This window comes from Hylaeus volcanicus, chromosome 2 (genome assembly GCF_026283585.1).
Source record: "Hylaeus volcanicus isolate JK05 chromosome 2, UHH_iyHylVolc1.0_haploid, whole genome shotgun sequence".
Classification (NCBI taxonomy): Eukaryota; Metazoa; Arthropoda; class Insecta; order Hymenoptera; family Colletidae; genus Hylaeus; species Hylaeus volcanicus.
Window position 1 is genome coordinate 28,641,237 of NC_071977.1, and position 18,848 is coordinate 28,660,084.

The following is an 18,848-nucleotide window of genomic DNA, read 5'->3' on the forward strand; positions in this document are numbered from 1 at the left end:
AGCGTATGTGGTCGCGTAGATATATTACCAAAGTTAAATGTACCCTTCAGAGCTGGAATTACTGCTCGAAAACTGCCCGCCACAGCTAGAATTATTGTTCCAAACTCGCCCCCCGGCGAAGTAACAGTTTAACACTTTCGCGATCCCGCGATCTAAAATTGAGAGACAGAGTGCAATTTACGTAACTCTGTGCCTTTCTGTCGCGGGGTTCCGATATTAAAATAAGAACAAAACATAAAATGAAACAGTTACATTCGATTTACTCCCAATCCTTGAAAAATAAATTTCCTTATACTTCACTTAACGCATTCTTTTTAATAACAAAACGATAGATAATATTTCGAATAGAAGATACAATAACGGATATAAAAATGTATTATACGAATAATAGTACAAAGAGACACAGTTAATATTAATAATTAAACGAAACAGCATCGAATAAAATTTCGCATACCTACGCGAGGAGTGTCACAAATATATATAATAATATAAAGAAGAAGAAGAAGAAGAATATATAGAAATGCAAATAATATTCGCGTTTAAAGAAACAGCATCCCGTAAAATTTCACATACCTCCCCGTCGAAGTGTCACAGATCAGCCCGGTGACGCTTCGACAGGGTTCCTACAGGCAGGATCGTTCCGTCGACCCGTGAGTAATGTTCGGCCACCCTTTCGATCGTCTTTCACTCCCCTCCCCTTCCCTCCTCCCTCCCTCACCGACTTTTCCCGATGTTCGTAAAAAAAAAAAAAAAAAAAAAAAAAAAGAAAATCAGCGTTTCCCTCTCTCCATCGGCGGTCTCGTGCCAATTTGAAACTGGATTTCGTGCTGTGTCTCGCGCAACTGCTCTCGAGGGCCCTTCCTTCTGTCGTCCCTCCCCTCAATCCTCCTCCTCCCTCCTCCGCCTCCGCCGGCCCGCCGAGTGGGTGATCTCGTTGCGCTCGCGCGAGAATTGCCACTCGTGACTTTGCATACGTTGCCGCTAACGCTGCGAAAAATTCAACGCCCGTCATCGCGACTGAAGACGTTGCCACCCCCTCCTCCCGTACCCGCTAACACCGGAATCCGTTTTATCGAGCATGGGAGTTCGAACGAACATACCGAGCTGTATCGTTGGAAACTGGAAAGAAAGCCTCGTTGGAGCATGCCAGATTCAAACGAATCGGAGTTTATCTGAGGTAGTCTGGGAGGTACGATAGATTCAAGGGGTTAGGTTAAGTGTGGTATAAGCAGATTAATTCGCCTCGAGAGTAGGATCCAAAATTCTCCGTCGGTGAGGCAAACTCCTGTCGGCAACGTAGCGCTCTCCGTAGGTAACGCAGCACAGCCTGGAGGTAATATAGCGCGTCCTGTCGGTAAGACTCGGTACACAAGAACCCTTACCGACCGAGCAACACTGTATTCCAACATTTATTCAAACGAAATCACGATTTCTCCTCGCCCCAACGAATCCACTTGCTCTGAAATCAAAGCAAACGAACGCCGCACCCTTTTCAGCGATTCGGAGGCGCGGGAGTGTTCTTCGCGGCCCGTTCGCGTTGCGTACACGCGGAATTCAATTCTGAAAAGAGCCAGGAAAGAGAGTGCGTCTGAGGGGGAGGCGCGGAGGGCGTCTCGTGATCGATTGCTCGAGACTGCGCCAGTTCCGAGGCCGCTTCTTGCTCTCGTCGGCCCTGTTACACAAACCTGGAAGAGGCGCAGCGGCAGCACCCGCACGCGTGCACCGCTGCCACGTGAATGTGAAGACGTCGCCCCGACGCCGACTACCAATCGATTGACACCGGTGTCCAATGAACGGGACGGACCCAGGCCGCGGGGCTCGACTCGGCTTAACAACTTTATATTGTCACCGCGCGCGCCGGGACGCTTTCAGCGAAAGTCCGTGCGGATCTCGATGTGTCTGCGAGCACTCGACGCCGCCGCCACTGCGTGGTCGAGTGCCCAACTCCCGGAGAAGGGACTCGAGGCGCGAGTGGCGAGTTCGTCCTCGACGTTCGGATGTTGGACGAACGTTTCGAGAAGCTAGGAAATAAAATACTAAAATAAATCAAATAAATTAGACCATGTATGGTGTCAGACTTTTATTATACATCGATCCACTGTCTCGTCAAAATTTAAATGCACGTCACGAACATTCCATGGGAATGTGGTTGAGAATTACAGCGATACGTGTCGTGAAATTTATCGAATAAATTGTCCGCGAATAATGAATCAATAAATAACGTATCAGAAAATTCCAACTCCATCGATGGAACTTTCAAGCGACTATTGACGAAGGAACATCTTGGAACTCTATAAAAAAAAAAAAAAAGGAAATGGTTTCCTTCAATCTGAATTGTGTAAAACGATGTTCTCGTAGACATTCGTGTAATCTGTAATTACTCCCCTGGCAGGAAGCCCTACTTTTCCGCCGTCGAAACTTTCGGAAAGTCGAATTACCAGTTCTCGCTCGAAATATACGATCGTTTAAACGTCAAACTTTCAGTTCCAACGTTATCGATCTTTATATTCCGGCCGGGGGGTGGTGTACTCGCAAAAAACTTTGAAATCACGTTCGGGCGTTTAGACAGCCGTCAGACGGACGGACCAATCGCGGTGATGCGCGTCCAACGATGGAGCATAGTAACAGTGGCGTGTGTAGTATGCTTAGGCTCCTGTTTGATGGATCCAATCAAATCCGATAATAATACCCTTTGTCCTATATTCCGAAAATCTTTTTTTACTTTAAAATTTCACCGACAGAAAATTTAATCAGTCTGTCGCTCTTCCTAGTTTAATATAATTTCTGGAAACGTCCAGGATGACAAATATTCGTATTAACGTTACCTTTCTTTCCATTCCTGATCGTTTATTAACCGACTTCGAAAAAGAAGGTCACTTAATTCGACATTTATATGTTTCTTTTCCTTATTTTTGTCAGTATCATCTCGTATATAAACAGAATATTCACGAATTGATTGTTACCTCTTGCCTGTCAAGATTTCGATTAAACCTTCCATGATTCAGTTTATTTGTCCCGCCTTCGTAAACATTACGAAATTAATTCTTTAACCAAAACTAAACAAGAACATCGAAGTCCAGACGAGGATATCGCCTAATGATAATCCTCGGCTGCACTCCCGCAATTTCCACGGAAATAAAACAGTCGGCCATCGCGTTCCTCCCTTTCTAATTTCGCGAGTGGAGCTCGGAAAAATCGGTGGCTCCGTCGTCGCTGGAGAACAGAAGAAAATCGGTGCCACGCTCTCGCGGCGCGGCCGTTTAGATAAGACTCAAATATCCACGCGATACTCGCCGCCAGAACTTGATTATCATTTTCGTTCCACGCGGGAGAGTGGAAACGGAAACGCGGTTTGGGAAGGGGAGGGGAGGGGGGTGGGGGTGGGGGGGAGATGGAGGGTGCGAGGAAATCGTGAACGGGTGAATCGCGAGCGGCCAATTACGCCACCGTGGCGTAAATAAAAAGCAAATATGCCGATTGTGGCCGTCGAAACCGTTTACCCAATGGGGAGCGCTTCTCTACGTTCCGATAATCCTGTTTGCCGCCCGTGGATATCCTCCAATCCGTGCGAAGCCTCGTGGCAGCGAGTGGGTGGTCATTTCCACGGATAGATTATTTCCACAGCTCGGGGAAACTTTTATCGGACCGTGCACGGTGTTTTTTGAACGTATTTTTAGCGAAGATACTTCGGAAATTTTTGTAAGAATTTGGGGTAGGATTTTAGGGTAGGTGGGCGGGGGGGGGGAGGGGGGGCGAGTTTTGGTACGTAGAGAGTAACTCGGTGAGGGCCATGGGTAGCTGTCGAAGTTTTACAGGTTTCCTGGGTGGAGAGTTTAGAAATTTGGAGCCAAGTTTCACCAATTCTGTGTATTTCTACTGAAGGTACTAGATGAATTTTTTTTTTTAATTTCGAAGGAGTTGGGACCGTGTGTATTGGGGGTTGGGGAACACGAGGTTCAAGCAGGTGTTGTTCCGAATAGAAAATACAAACTTAAATTGATGCTCTACGATTTGGAAATGAAGCTCGCCCAATTCTGTGTATTTCCACTTGACGAATTTTAATCGCAATAGAGGATTTGTCACCACCCATATTAAAGATTCAAAAACCTGAGACACCCAATCAAGGGACAGTCCAGCCTCGTTATCTAAACCAAAAACCACCATAAACCGTCATCCCTCTCCCATCACTTCTTCACCTTCAACGCAACTGAAACACCCACGGTAAATATCCATTCTGAAACATCGTTCACGGTGCTCCGCCTTCGCAGTGTTTTACACAAGGCTGTTGCAGCATCGTCGATCGTTGTATCAATGAAAGGAAAATTCAGTGCGCATCCGAAGGGGGTGGGTGGACGGGGGGAGGGGCACTTGCGGCAGTCTCGCGAATGAGCAAAGTTTCGAGATGGTTAACGATTCCCAGGGGCCGTCGAGACGAGCCGACGCGGTTCCAGAGACGAGCTGAACGCGCAGTAATTGCGGAATCAGAATTGCGCGGTCGATCCGCGTGCAATTAATATGCTCTGTGTGCAGACGTCTTGTTTGCTATGCGAGCGTTTACGCGAGCCTCGAAACGATCCTATCGGTTTTCCTGTAAGGCGATCAGTCACTTAAAAAAAAAAAAAAAGTATCGAGGGAAGAATTCATTTTAATAGAATTTTTTAGAATTATCTGCGCAAGGTAATTGAAACGAAACGAATAAAACTCGACCGACGTCGGATCCTCTTTGACAAACATAGGCGTGTATATTAGATGTGGAAAGCAATTCTGTATCTATATGTTTAGTTATTTATAACTCTGATTCGAATAGAAATATCGATTATTTTTTTTGTCTTGGCTTTCCTTTCAAAAAACGTAGTCAGTTTACGTTAAAAAGTCACAAAATTAATTTCCAAAGGTAATATACAGGGTGTCCCAAAAATGTTGGAGGTAAGAAATATTTTCATCACAAACCAATACTTTCCATTCAAAAAGCACAGTCAGTATACTTTAGAAAGTCACAGAATCAATTTCCAAACCTACCATATACGACATCCTTAAGTCTCCCATCTTCCAAAGCAGAAATATTTTCATCGCAAACCAACCCTTCCATTTTCACTTTCACTTTCATCAAACCGTCTCGAATGACTCCCATCATTTTTCCTTGCAGAAATTTCTTAAAAAAATTACAGTTTCAGCTGAAAATGTACAAATTCGAAGGAAAAGAATTATCCCGGGTTTCCGTCTAAACTCATCCCGTTGATGCCGAGAAATTCCCGGGTACGCGCTCCTGGGTCTTCGTGGTGCACCGCGCCAGAGGGGATAGGGGGTTTGTCGGAGTGATATTTCGAAAATCGAATTCCGGCGGGGTCGGAAACGTAACGAATGTAATTTAAGGCCAGCCCCGGCGGAAAGTTACCGCATCGAGAATCCTTCGCAATCAACTCATTACGGGACTTCGGTAAATCAATTCTTCTTCTACCTCGCGGAATCGAACTCGGCGTCGTCGACGCTCCGGGGCTGCGAAACGGCGAAACTTGGCGGTGAATTCGCGGGTTTTTTAACGTGGAGTACCGGAACGCCGGAGAAACTTTCCGCCATTGGGATACGAACGAACGTTCGAGGGGTGAGTATTTGCGTTTTAACGCTGAGAATCCTCGCGCTGTTTGCCTTTCGATGGACGCCGGCCCTTAATTGCCCGTCCCGCCGAACCATCGGTTCGTTTCTGTACGTTTAAGGCCGACGGCTATTCACGGTTACTGTTTATGTAAAATTAATGAGACGTTGGGGAGGGGAGGGCCACGAAGAAACGATTCGTTCAAGGGGACATCGAGTGATTTTCAGAACCCGTAGCATCCGTCTACTTTTAAAGAGGCTCTGATTCGTAGCAATTCATACTTGAGGGGGTAGTTTTATAGTGTACGAATATTTGCTAATTGGGTCGAGTCATTAATGGAACGTCGGGGAGACCTTCAGAAATTACCTGAAATAACTTATTTACGAATTATTTTATGTTTACTAAGATCTAGGTAAATTGGTTTTGAGAAACCGAAGCGTCTGGTTTCTTTTATCGACAGCCTCACCTTGAAAATTCACGTTGAAAGGAAATTTTATATATAATTAATATTTAGAAATTGGTAACCCTTTCGTTGTGCGTTGAATATTTCCACTTTCAATTCCAGTGAATTTCCCGCGTTGAATAATAATTCTTCTCGAGGTATCATTCATACAAAAAGAAATAAAATGGAGCACGATCAATTCTAAACTAATTTTCCTCGACAGTATTCGCCACAAGAAATTCTACTGAACATTTTTATTAAATTAGATCGCTTTCTCCCCGAAAAACTACATGTATATATCTCCATAGATATTGAGAACTCGAAATATCAGTTCCCTCGAATGATTTTCCATCGAGTTTAAGTTCAAAGGAAGACACTTCATCGCGAAGTACATCTTCCCGCACAAAGTCGTCCATTAAACGTACGCCGTGCCTCCAGTGCCGAGTTGAAACGCAAGAAAATAATAAAAGAAAACTTCGTGCAAACGCTCGTCCCATCCGCGTTCCGGCTTGCAAACGTTTTCAGTACTTCAATAACGTTCGCGGCAGACGGAGCTATTATATCAAATTCTACTCAGATATTTACCTTCGACGCGGGGGAAATGTTTGTAACTTGGAAATAAGGTCGGATGAACAACTGTTTACACGAACTTCCTCTGCATTATTCTTGTGCGTTGAATACACCCTCGGAGTTCAGCTCCGCGTTTCGTGAAACACTCTGTAGAATAACACATTCCGATGTAATTGAATCCTGGACAATTTCCCAGCTGCTCCTTCCTTTCAACTTTTGCGTTTAAATATTCAATTCTTTTCTCCGCGAGATAAACAGATTACACGAAATTTAGACTATAAAATGCATTGTTTAAAATTTGATTGAGTCACAAATAGCCTCAATTTTTCAACTTATAATTTATTTATAGATATATTATCGTTACACTGTGAGTTTGATTCATTTATAGCGTATAATAATATGATAAACATACCGAAAGTACGCTTAATGTATGTTAAATATATTCTACAATTAACGTAACGATATTGTTACTTCGTTTTGCATGAACGCACGTACAGCAAGCAATTTAAAATAAAATTCATAAGAGAAGAAATAAGAGGTTAACGTTAAAAATGATAAACTTTAATTTACGCAGATTCCACTCTGAAAATATCTAGGAACGTCTGTCAATTATTTCTTACCCTAAAATTTATTAACGAAATAAATATACGAAGTTTTATTTTGAATTGGTTCCTGTACGAATATTTATTACACCAACTGTAGCTTTTCTTTAGCATGTATATTAGCATCACCGTGCTTGATTGTCTGTATCCTATTTAGGAAACAAATGAAAAATTGCTTACTACCACAGTTTCCGTACCAACCCGATACAATTTTCTGTCCTGCGTGAATTTCTCGAAGTTGAATCGAAGATGGAAAGTATCCTCGCGAAAAGTATCCGAAATTACTCGGCCAGCTGCGCCGTCGTGCATGTAATCCCATCGTTCTCTGTTTTGCAATTCCACGCGAAAGCACGAAACGCGAGCAGAGATTCCGTTGTTTCCCGAACGAAGGAGAAACAAATTGGCTCGGTCGGGTGGTCCAAGAGGGGTGGAAGTGGGAGGGGTGGCGGAGGGATAAACGCGTGGCTTTAAGGGCGAAGACGGAAGGCACAATGTCGAAATTACGTTAAACCAAGCGGTGCCTTAGCCTGCACTCTAGGAATTTGCACAGGCGTGCATATATTTGGTTTCTTTCCATTCGTTACGACGTTCAAAAATTAATCTCGCTTATTCGATGCATCAGTATTACGAATTTATTACAATCTTTCTTCGTAGTATAATATTTAGTATAATATTATAATATAGAACTAATAATGCGAGTAATATCGATATTTAAAAAGATTTACATTCGCAGTTGCTTCATAATATCTCGCAAATTTTATTTTTAGATACGAAGCGATGAGTTTATCGCGTTTAATTAAAGTTTCGCTCGAATTAATGCTTTCAACGTGAGAATAACAAACACGATTTAGCGGAATATTTTTAAAAGTTTTCCTTTCAGTACCATTTAAATGAAATACCAGTTAAAAAAAAGAAACGATCGCTAAGGAACCGATATTAACACATTTTCACGATTTAAAATCAACCATTTACTACGTGAAATATTAATTTCAACCCTCGAGTTTTTTCTCTCCCTCCTGGAAAAGTTTTAAATCGATGCGCGCCAATCGACGCGATTCGCTCCGATTTCGTCGCGATCGACCTCGATCGTTCTGGGATCATCGATTCTGGCGATTCCTCGCCGCGGGAGTGTCTGATCAGCCATTAGACGCAAGAAACGATACTCGATCTCTCGGCCATTTCCCGTAATCGTGTCGAGGTCGATCGTTAAATGGACTCGTTTCGGTATTTCGTGTAACATCCACGGCGATTCGTTGGTCCCGACGTCATAAATTAAGAATTTAGACGACCGAGAGAATCATGGTAAATCAATATGTCCAGGTGGGAAGGGGGAGGAGGGGGGTACGGTTTATTGACTGGACGTGATTTAACTTCCATTGGTTGCTGGCTCGGTGATAACCTCGATTAGAATTGAATGCAATGCACCGTGAAGTTATTTCTTCGCGGGCCATCAATTTCCCCGGGTCCTTCGATGGTTCGAATTTTCTCGAGCGTTTATAATTTTCCTTCGCTGTTTATCCCACGATGATCAGACCTCCGGAGTTCGTCGACCCAGTACTTCTACCAAGAAATTATATGCATGTTTTAAGTGGACAGTTACTTGAAATTCATATATTTTACAATTTCTGGCAAGTACAGCAATAAATAAAACAAATTTTTAAGCGTATCTAACAACGATCGAACAATGACAACGGAACGTGGGCGGCTTCGTTTCCCCGTTTATTATTTCATTCAGAAAACTCTCCTTGTTCACGTGGCCACTGCGCGAACAGCAGTCGCCGCACAGTCGCGCGACTATCGCATTCATTTCGCCTAGAGGCGAACGAGGGCGCAGCAGCGATTACACGATTACAGTTTCCAAGCAGACGAGTCGTTTCTCGCGATTCAACGCCCGCCACGTTAACGCGTTCCCGTTAATTAATGCTGTTAATACCAATTCACGTTGATTCCTAGCGCTACCTTCCTTAATAGTTTCGTAATATTTCCCCTTACGCGCGGAAAATTCGGGTTCGGATGGAATCCTCTGGCAGCCGCGCTGCAGACGAAAGGTTTGTTACGTCCGCGCGGGAACGTTGAATTTAACTCAACAAAGACCAAAGCGCCCGCGACGTTTGCCTACGAAACGCCGGGATGGTTGAATTTATCCTCTCGACTACACGGTTTGCGCTTTCCCGTTACCTCTGCGTATATATATATGCATTCCCATCTCTGTTCGAGGCTCTCTTTCTGCCACGGTAATTCACCAGTCGTTTACATATTTGGAAGTATCTTTCGGAATGGTTTCGTTCACCCCCTCAACGGAGCGATAGTCTTGCCTCTGGAGATTCAGCGAAATAATCAAGAACTGCACCCCGTCGAACAGAGTTATCGCCCGCTAATTGTAAACGAATCTGGCTCCTAGTCGCTGCTTCTTTGAGTGCATTGTTTTTCTTCAGTGATTCTACGAGCACAAATGAAATCAGAGAGTCTGAAAGAGAAATGAGAGTGAGTATCTTATTCTCCTCAGTTTTTCCTCATTCTTTCCTTAATTTCTGATGGTTCGTAAAATATTTTTGAAGAAGATTCTTCCTTGTTTTTATACCTAGCAAAGGATTTGTGTTAGTCAGGTAATTTTCATCGAATTTAGAATCAAGCTTAGTAAATTATTATTAAACTTCATCAAACTCGATGCAACGATCAAGAAAATAAATGCTTCTTCTATATGCTTGTAAATAAACTCGATTAAGAGTAATTTCATTGCTTTCAAACTTCATCAAACGTAATTCTACAAATCTCAAATGATCCTCGAATCACGATTGGTCGAATTATTAGAGAAGAAGATTCTTCTTTTCCACCTCCCTCGCCGAACGACACCGCCAACAGCTTCCACTGACAACTTCGCCGCCCTGCAATCACATTTCTCGACTAGCGTAAGTACCAAGTTCCAACTAATTACAGTAACTTCTTCCGCGAACTCGAAAGTTGCATTCCCGTCGTGGAAACATCTGGAAGTGGACTCTTAGCGAAGTCCCGATTTAATCTTCTTACCAGTGACATCTTCCATCCCCTTCTCGGCTTATAATTCGATCATCCCACACGTCGACCTTCGATAAATTGCGACGAAATTCTCGTGCTTAATCACGCGTTCGTTTCGTCACGGCGCGATCTCACTCTCGGTCTTCTTTCGATTCGTTCGTACTCGATTTACAGCGTCTTAATCGCGTTCGAACTTCGAAGCCGCGGTCTAATTCTCCAGTTGGTCACAGATTCGTCTTCTTCGTAACTCGCTCGGCTGCGCGTTGACTGAGTCATCGGGCGTTCGAAGTAACCGCCGAAATAGCACGAAACTTTGCCAGATGCACGCTCCTCGAACTAATTGAAAGATCGCCAACCCAAACGAATTATCCTTCGGTGAGATGTTTGGTACTTCGACGTCTAAGTTGCGTAAATGGACGTGGACCGAAAGTATTAGTTAATTAAATAGACATTGGAGAGGACGAGGCTTGAATTATGCTTGAATTTATTTAACGATCAGGAAAATTAGTACGGCATGCAATAAATTTGATCAAATGTAATTTCATTTCTACAGAATTAAATTAATTTCACGCTGACCTCAAACATCGTCAAATGTTCATCAAAAATATTATTCGATCAAATAGAACCAGATGGGAATAAAATTAGAACCACCTCTATTAAACTACGTCAAACTCGATTCAATGAACAGCAATATGGATTTCATATATACATCGGAATAATTTCATGTTTATATCAAACAAACATCGTCAATGTAAACGTGGACCAACAATGTTAATCTAAATAGTAAATATTAATCAAATCGAACCCGAAGGGAATAAAGCTTCTCCGTGAGAATCAAACTTGTACGAACTGCATCAAACTCCATCGAACTCGATTCAATGATCAGGAAACCGAATAAATTTACTGTACAATGTAAATGAATTTAATCGAATACAATTCCATTGGTACAGAATCAAATTAATTTAAACAAACTTCGTCAAACGTAATTCCACCTCTCGAAGGAATTCGAAAGTCCTATCTTCCCCTTATCCCGAATAGCACGGAAGACGAATCTCCAAGAAAACTCAATTTCCCGGCTGCACTTTGCCCGCAGCTGTTAAGCCCAGCCTGGTTTATACGTACGCGCACAGGGCAGCCATAAGCGCGATTACGCGAGAGCCCTCGGCGCCCTTTCGCGTTACGGGTGTTCCATTATTTTTTTCGGAAGAAGTTTCGCCGCAACGGTATCGGAGCCGTAACCGGGAATCACGTGTACACGCTGTTCCTGGCCTGAGAATCGGAGGGTCTCGAAAGGAAGTTCGCTCGAAGGAACTGCAAATAGATGAACGGCCCTTTGCAAAGCAGCGGCACAATAAAAAGGAATCCGAGCAGTTACAGTCCTGCGCGAGAAGAAGCGGCGGACGAAACTTCGCCGGAAGTGCTTCGGATACGAAGAGTCGTAAAGAGAAAACGTTGCGAGCGTAATCGTGGCTCGGGGAAACGCTGCATCGTCCTTCGAGCGACCCGGGATCCTGAGAAACCCGCGAATGGCTCCCGTGACCTTTTTACAATCCGAGAAGAATTAATTCTAGCACCAGCAACTTTTTGAGTACGTCCAGACTCTATTTTATTTATTCCGGGTACGTATAGCTTGGATTTCTCGACACTCCTTTAAAAGAGGGAGATCTCCTCTATAGATTATTATTTTTGGTATGACGTAGTCTCATTTTATCTTCTAAGAAGAATTTTGGGTACATCTAGGCTCTACCTTTACGATTATTGTATTTATTCTAAGTACTACAGATTATTATTTATTACCTTTTACAGTCTAGGAACAACTAATTTTCACATAAGGAATTTTTTGGGTACGTTTAATCTTGTCGATTATTGTATTTTTTCTGAGTCCATGCAGCCTAAGTTTATAAACCATCCCTTAAAAGTTTCTCTTTGTATTTACACAGGGTGTCCCAAAAATGTTGGAGGTCCTTGAAAGAGGTGGTCCGGGTGATTTGAAATAACTTTTTCCTTAGCGAGAATGTTGTCGGAGGCTTCGTTAAAAAGGTATTAACATAGGTTCACGGGCTAGGCAGCCGCAGTAGTATAGGCTACGCGTTAGGCGGCCGCAGTAGTATAGGCTACGCGCTAGACAGCCGCGCTGTGATTGGTCGGGGTTTTCTGTTAATATCTCCTTAACGAAGCCTTGGACGACATTTTCGCTAAGGAAAAAGTTATTTCAAACCACCCCCTGAACCACCAAGGACCACTTTTCAAGGACCTCCAACATTTTTGTGACACCCTATCTAACTATTAATAATCCCTTTATGAGTCCTTCCTCGAAACTTGAAAATAATTACATCATTTTCCTACATATTTCCAACAGAATTTTCTCATATTGCACTCGCGTCGCGTTGAGTCACCGAATAGTTTGAACATCCATATTAATAGTTAGCATCAACTCGTTAAAACACTACAGCGAATCCATCATCGTAAAGAGAGCCGGGCCACGGGAGTTTGTATGTTGCGTACTCAGCTAAAGCTGGACCGTGCTTTTTGCCTGCGCCGTTGCGTGGAAGTCGGACCTTTTCGAACCATTAACCGTTTCCCTTTGCCATTTTCTTTCCGGCGACCGGCTATGGAAATATAATCCTCACGGTCGCGTGTTGCAGCTCGCCGTAGACTCCGCAAGCTACATTAAACTTTACACGGGCGCGACGATCGACTGTACTGCGAAGCCCTTGGGTGGCGATTATATTCGACTGCGCGAGGCTTCGCCACAATTTTACGCGTCAACCCGCTAGGTGATACTTTGCGAAGCTACGGGTCCTTGTAGCAAGGATTTTCGGTGGGAAGGAACAGAGATGTAGATCGTGCGAAATAGTATGGTTAAGTGGACGGCGAACAGGAGAAATAGTAGCGCCACTGCGGTGGTCTTAGATTGAGAGAATTTTTATAAGGAAGCAGTTGATGGGTGACTCTTCAAATATTATTAAAGACTGTGAGTGATAGTTTGAATTGAAGTTGGGGATGTTATGATGGTTTCAGTGCACGGCGAGCAGGAGAAATAGTGGCACTACTGCGGTTGTTTTAGATTGAGAGCATTTTTATAAGGGAGGAATTTATGGGTGACTCTTCAAATATTATCAAATACTGTGGATATGAGTTTGAGTTTCATCCTTATTCTTTCGAAATGGAAATGGAAATTTTGTATTAACGAATAGGGATGAAATTATTTATCTATGTAAAAATAATTTCATCTCTATTCTTCAATACAAACTTTCCATTTCCATTTCCAAGGAATAAGGATGAAATGATTTACCTACGTAAAAATAATTTCATCCTGTATTCATCCTGATAAAAAATCTCCATTACCATCATCATTCTGACAAGAATTTATCTTATCCTTTGACAAAAAATTTCGTTCTCGTTCCTTAATGAATAATTCCTTATTTTCTCTTCTTCTCCGTATAAGAATTCCAAGAACGAAAAATCCTACAAACAAAAAACGCCATTCGTTTAAATCACAAGCAAATCCTCGAACTTGGCATTGAGCTCTTATTTCGCGGTTCTAATTCGTTCGATTCCGTTCGTCCAGGAGTCGAAGACAATCGTTGGGAAGTCGGGATCGTTGGGATCGTCTTGTTAAGTCCGAGGGAAATTTCGGTCGCGCGGGACACGCGAAATTAGCAAGGAGAATCGTTAGATGGTTAAGACGTCGAGCGACGGACGGAGGGGCGGACGGGGGAGGGGGTGGTTGGCGACGCCGTGGCGAAATTACGCGGCGAAGTTCAGCCCTTTGAAGGAACTTCGATGAGACGCGGTTCCCAGCGTTGGAAGCTACTTCGCTCTATAAACACGGCCCTTTGTCGGGCGGATCCAAGTGTTGTACGGAAGACAGCGGTGCTCCCAGTCGAAATACGGCAGGCGTCGTTATCGAATTCGCCCCAACTTCGCGACACTCGCGGAAGTACAATTGAACCGCGTCGAAGGCGCGCGACATTGTTCCGCGACGATCATCATTTTCCACGGGGCGGAACGTCGAATAACGATTACTTGGAATGCCTCCAGACTACCGAAGTCGTTCGATTTTCCTCGCGTTTATCGACAACCGTTCCCGCCGAGAAACGCCGCCGTAAGAGCGGCTAGCACGTCGAACGTCGACAAAGTTCGTCGAGGAACAAGAACGGGATTCTCGGAGGGATCGAACGACAATTCTCGGACGAAGAATGGGAAGTGAAATTTTGAATCGTTAATATTCGGGTATCGGTGGGCTCGTCCATGACTGAAGCTTTAGTAATTGGGTGAATATTGGTGAATTTTGGTGAGTCGAAATGAAAATTCTTTGGCTATTTTAAATAAAGGATTTTATATTGTCACGAGAGAAAATAATTCTTACTCGTTGGAGAGGGTTGTTGTACTTTGGAAAAATGGTTTCTGTAATCGAATATTTATTTGGCGTTGCCAATATTTTTATCTCGTGAATCATAATTTTTTTTTTTTTTTTTGTATAAGTAAAGCAAGTCAGTCGATATATACATAACTTTATGTCGTATACAATTATTAATCCTGAGATGTCGATTATGTTCTAAAAATAAAAATGAAAATTATTGAATAAAGATAAAAATTTTCTATCGAGTCATTTGTTCTCGAAAAATGAAATCATTGAATGTAGCTATTACTTTCAGCAGTCCAAGCTGGCTTTAATAACCTTCTTCTTCTTCTTTAAGAAATTCTTTTTCTCTGCGATTTGATTGTTCCAAGAATATAATTCGAACAGGTATCGCCGTGGGTACGTCGCTCTTCGAGTCGCGTCGAAAGCGAGGAGGCGTCAAACCGGCCCGTTTGCCTTCCTCGTGTTTCAGTTCTGCGGCAGGACGAAACCCAGGGCCATTACGTAACGCGAATTAAGTCGCTCTGACGACTGGCGAAATTGCGTCCAGGAGTGGCCTTTGAAGGAATTTTCGACCGTGAACGAAGCGTCGAGTCGAGTCGAAAACGCAGCGAGACGCCGTTCATCGAACACCGGCTACGGCGCCAGCTTCTTTAAAGGGCCATTCTCGTTTAACGGATCAAAAGAATCAATTTTCCCTCGTGACATTTTCTTAACATTCGACCAGCCCAATCATGGGGAACGGTGACGAGTTTCTTTGAATACATCCAAGGAAATAGTTGAGTGCTTTACAGCACCAACCTTCAATTTTTGAGTGTTATATATTTTTAACCGACTGAAAAAGCGGAGGTTACTGAATTCGCCATGTGTATTTTTTTTTTAGGTTTGTTATGTACCAAATTTCGTAAGTGTCTTAGTAAATGATCCTATGAAATGTTATAGCTGAAAGAAAATCTGTACTGAACCAATTCAAGTGCCAAGTACGAGATGCCTCGTAGTCCAAATTGATCGCAATTACTCGAGGGATAAGTTTATATACCTTTTGAGTCGCGAAATATTGCAACAAAAGATTGTAAACTGTTTTTGGTAAACGATAAATTTATTATCAAAGTAATAACCTAGATTACAGATTCTGTATTAAATATTGGCTCCCAAGGCAAAATGCTTTAAATTTGCTTGACTGTGAACGGGTTAATATACATTTTGTATTTTGGAGAATATTTTTTATTACCATGATTGGAACTTTAGCTGAGAAGAACACTCAATGGTTGCTTTACACGTAATTCAAATCTCCAAGTAGGTTATTTAATTTTCTGAGATCTTTACCAAGACTTGCCTCACCCCTTTGCCATTCAACTCTTTCGAGATCGAATCATCAATTTTTCCTAATTTTCGCTAACTCTTTTAAACCTACTCTTCCTGAACCCCCCACAAAAATACCCCAATTTCTACAAACTCCGAAACTTGTTCAAATATCATCCCCCTCGTCATCCGGGTTATTTCCTCTTCGTTTCGAGGTCGAAGCCCCCGTAGAGAAGCTTCGAAAGGCCGCGAATATTTTTCATCGCTGTTGGAAAGAATAAACGCTACTTTCCCCCTCCCGAGTTCCTTTGTCTCCCCCGGCGTAGAACGACTCGTAAACGCGGGCAAATACTCGAGAGCGTTTTGCATATTTTTGTCGCTGGAAAGAAGGCCGGCTGCGTTTTTCGTTGTTCTTACGGTTTTTAAATTCCAACGCGAAGCAGACCTGGCAAACTTTCCGCGGTGGAATTTCTTCCTTAACTCCCGCGTCGTTTCCGCGCTCTTTCGTACCTCGACGGTCATGGGACGCCGTAACGCGTCCGCGAGTCAAAATATTTTCGCGGAGTTTCGCGCGGTCTTGTTGTGCGCTTCCGTGCAGAATTTCCCGAACAACGGAAAGCGGAATAATTTGCCGAGCCTTTAAAGGCTTTTACAGTCGCCGTCGGGAAACTAAATAAACAAAGCTACAAATTGAAACATCCGGAAAGGGAAATCTCTACGTGATCCAGCCGCTACATAATCTGTACCGCGCAAAAATAATGCTATTAGTCGCTGTTCGCCAATATCCTGTAAATCGAACGGCTCTCAAACTAACAAATAAAAATATAAAAGAAAGCTGAAGCACATCTTGGATTTAGAAAAATTCCAAATTCGCGGCGAATGTTTCGCGTTATTCGATTCGCGAAATATTCATTTCCATATATTTTTAATATATACGCGTTCTAATTATCATAAATCTGATTAGTTATCGACCGATATCCTTCTTCCATTCGTACACACCCAAAATTTTATTCCTTGATCGTAAAAACGAATCTGAAATTTTCGTTCATTGGTGAACGAAGTTCGCCCGAACTGAACTCTGTGGAAACAGGATCGAGCGATCGAACCACGAAAGTCACCGCTCTGGCGCAATTTAAAAGAATCTTTGATTTTAAGTTCACAGAGAGCTGCTGGTGAATGTTTCAGCGCGGCAGTCACCGCTACCCGACGGTAATGAAAGCAACGTTTGATCATCGACCACGAAGTAATCGACTTACCGTGGACTGACTCTCTCGTCCCTGCGCTCGCTATATTCCCCCGGCGTCGAGCTTCCCCGCTTCACCTCCACCTTCATGCGAAGAAAACACTCGCGAACTGCCAGCACGGCAACCACTTTGCGAGACGGATTCACCCGGCGTCTCTTTTTCTATCCCTTGCGACGTCCCTCCGCCCTTTCTCGACCTCTTTCGACGTCGCGACGAAGACTGTCCCTCCGACGCGCTCCGAACTCCCGTTTAATCTACTTTCGTACTTCGCTTCGCCGTGCTTCGGGCCCGCGCGATCACTCCTCGGCGACGGGCACTGTTTTCGAGCGGAGACGGGTCCCAGAATGTTCGAATTGAATCAGAGTCGGGGAACGTCGTTGTCAGAGGTTAAATGGGCGACGTGGGAATTTTATTGGGACTGGTAAAAGTCCCAACTGGTGAAAGTGGGACCAATTTTGTGAGTGGGTCGGAATGGGAGAGAAATCTATGGGCACAAGTTTCTAAGTGGGTCGGTATCGAAAGAAATTCTGGTCACAAATTTCTAAGTGGGTCACTATCGAAATAAATATCTGGCCCCAATTTTCTAAGTGGGTCAGTATAAAATTTAATCTCTGGTCCCAAATTTCTAAGTGGGTCAGTATCGAAAGAAATTCTGGTCACAAGTTTCTAAGTGGGTCAGTATCGAATTTTATATCTGGTCCCAATTTTCTAAGTGGGTCAGTGTCAAAATAAATCTCTGGTTCCAGATATCTATAGAATGTATTTTTATACGAATTTAAGATTAAGAACTGTGAAATCAGTCCCAAAACAACTTGATGCTCGAAAAGGGACCTACCCACACGATCGATGATTCTACTGGACTTGATATTAAGAGTTCTTCGATCTTAACTCTCAACTCATTTCTAAGGCATACTCGAGTGACTCCCACGTTAATCACACAGTATTCTAACGTTTGGGCCTTATAATGTTGACCCTCTGTAGCAATTCAAAAACTGTGTCACGAAGAGGAACGTACTCTCTTCAGGCCTTTCCCTTTAAGTGACACAGTTCCTGCTTCTCGAAGTGGGCCCACTCTATAAGGCCCAAACTGAACACACAACGTTTCCTACGACTTTATCGAACATACATTGTATAAAACACGTGCAATTCAGGTTATTCGTGCGTGGAATATTCGATAGAATCGATCCTCGAAAACCGTGGATCCCGACGATCAGGAATTATGGAAATTTTATTTCCACGTATCGAGATACACCAGAATTTTATTTTCTCCACCAACAGTTGCGACTTGAAAACCACGCGAAATTTATCGTCGCGTATACTAACGAACTGAGATCCACGGGAATGTTACTTCTTCGAATAGACACGAATGTAAATTCACGTGAATTTTACTTTCACGATTGGAAAGCCGCGAGAATTTTATCTGCCGCGATCAGATACCAACAGGAATTTTATTTCCACGGGCGGAATTCCACGGGAGTTTTATTTTCACGAATAGAAATCCACGGGGATCGATAGCTCCGCGGATCTCGAGGTTCGAAGCTCTCAAAACACGGGAACTGCTCCCAAAATTATAGAAACGAGTCGAATATGGAATAATGGAAGAAATTTTATTCGATTTATTTTATATTGGAAGGATATACGAAGGGTATGACACATGGAATTTCATTTCCAATCCACAAATCCACGAGGATCCACTGCTCCGGTAATGGATCTC

The 18,848-nt window shown here is 43.2% G+C and overlaps 2 long non-coding RNA genes across 2 annotated transcripts in view; one reads left to right on the forward strand and one right to left on the reverse strand.

The window, feature by feature from the left end:
• LOC128872114 (uncharacterized) overlaps positions 1-18,848 on the reverse strand; it is a 230,946-nt gene that overhangs the window by 210,070 nt on the left and 2,028 nt on the right. Inside the window, exon 2 of the long non-coding RNA XR_008456101.1 lies at positions 17,147-17,450. This is a non-coding gene — a long non-coding RNA (uncharacterized LOC128872114). The remainder of the gene's footprint in view (positions 1-17,146; positions 17,451-18,848) is intronic.
• The window catches only part of LOC128872116 (uncharacterized), a 272,991-nt gene that overhangs the window by 191,966 nt on the left and 62,177 nt on the right, over positions 1-18,848 (forward strand). The window lies entirely within an intron of this gene.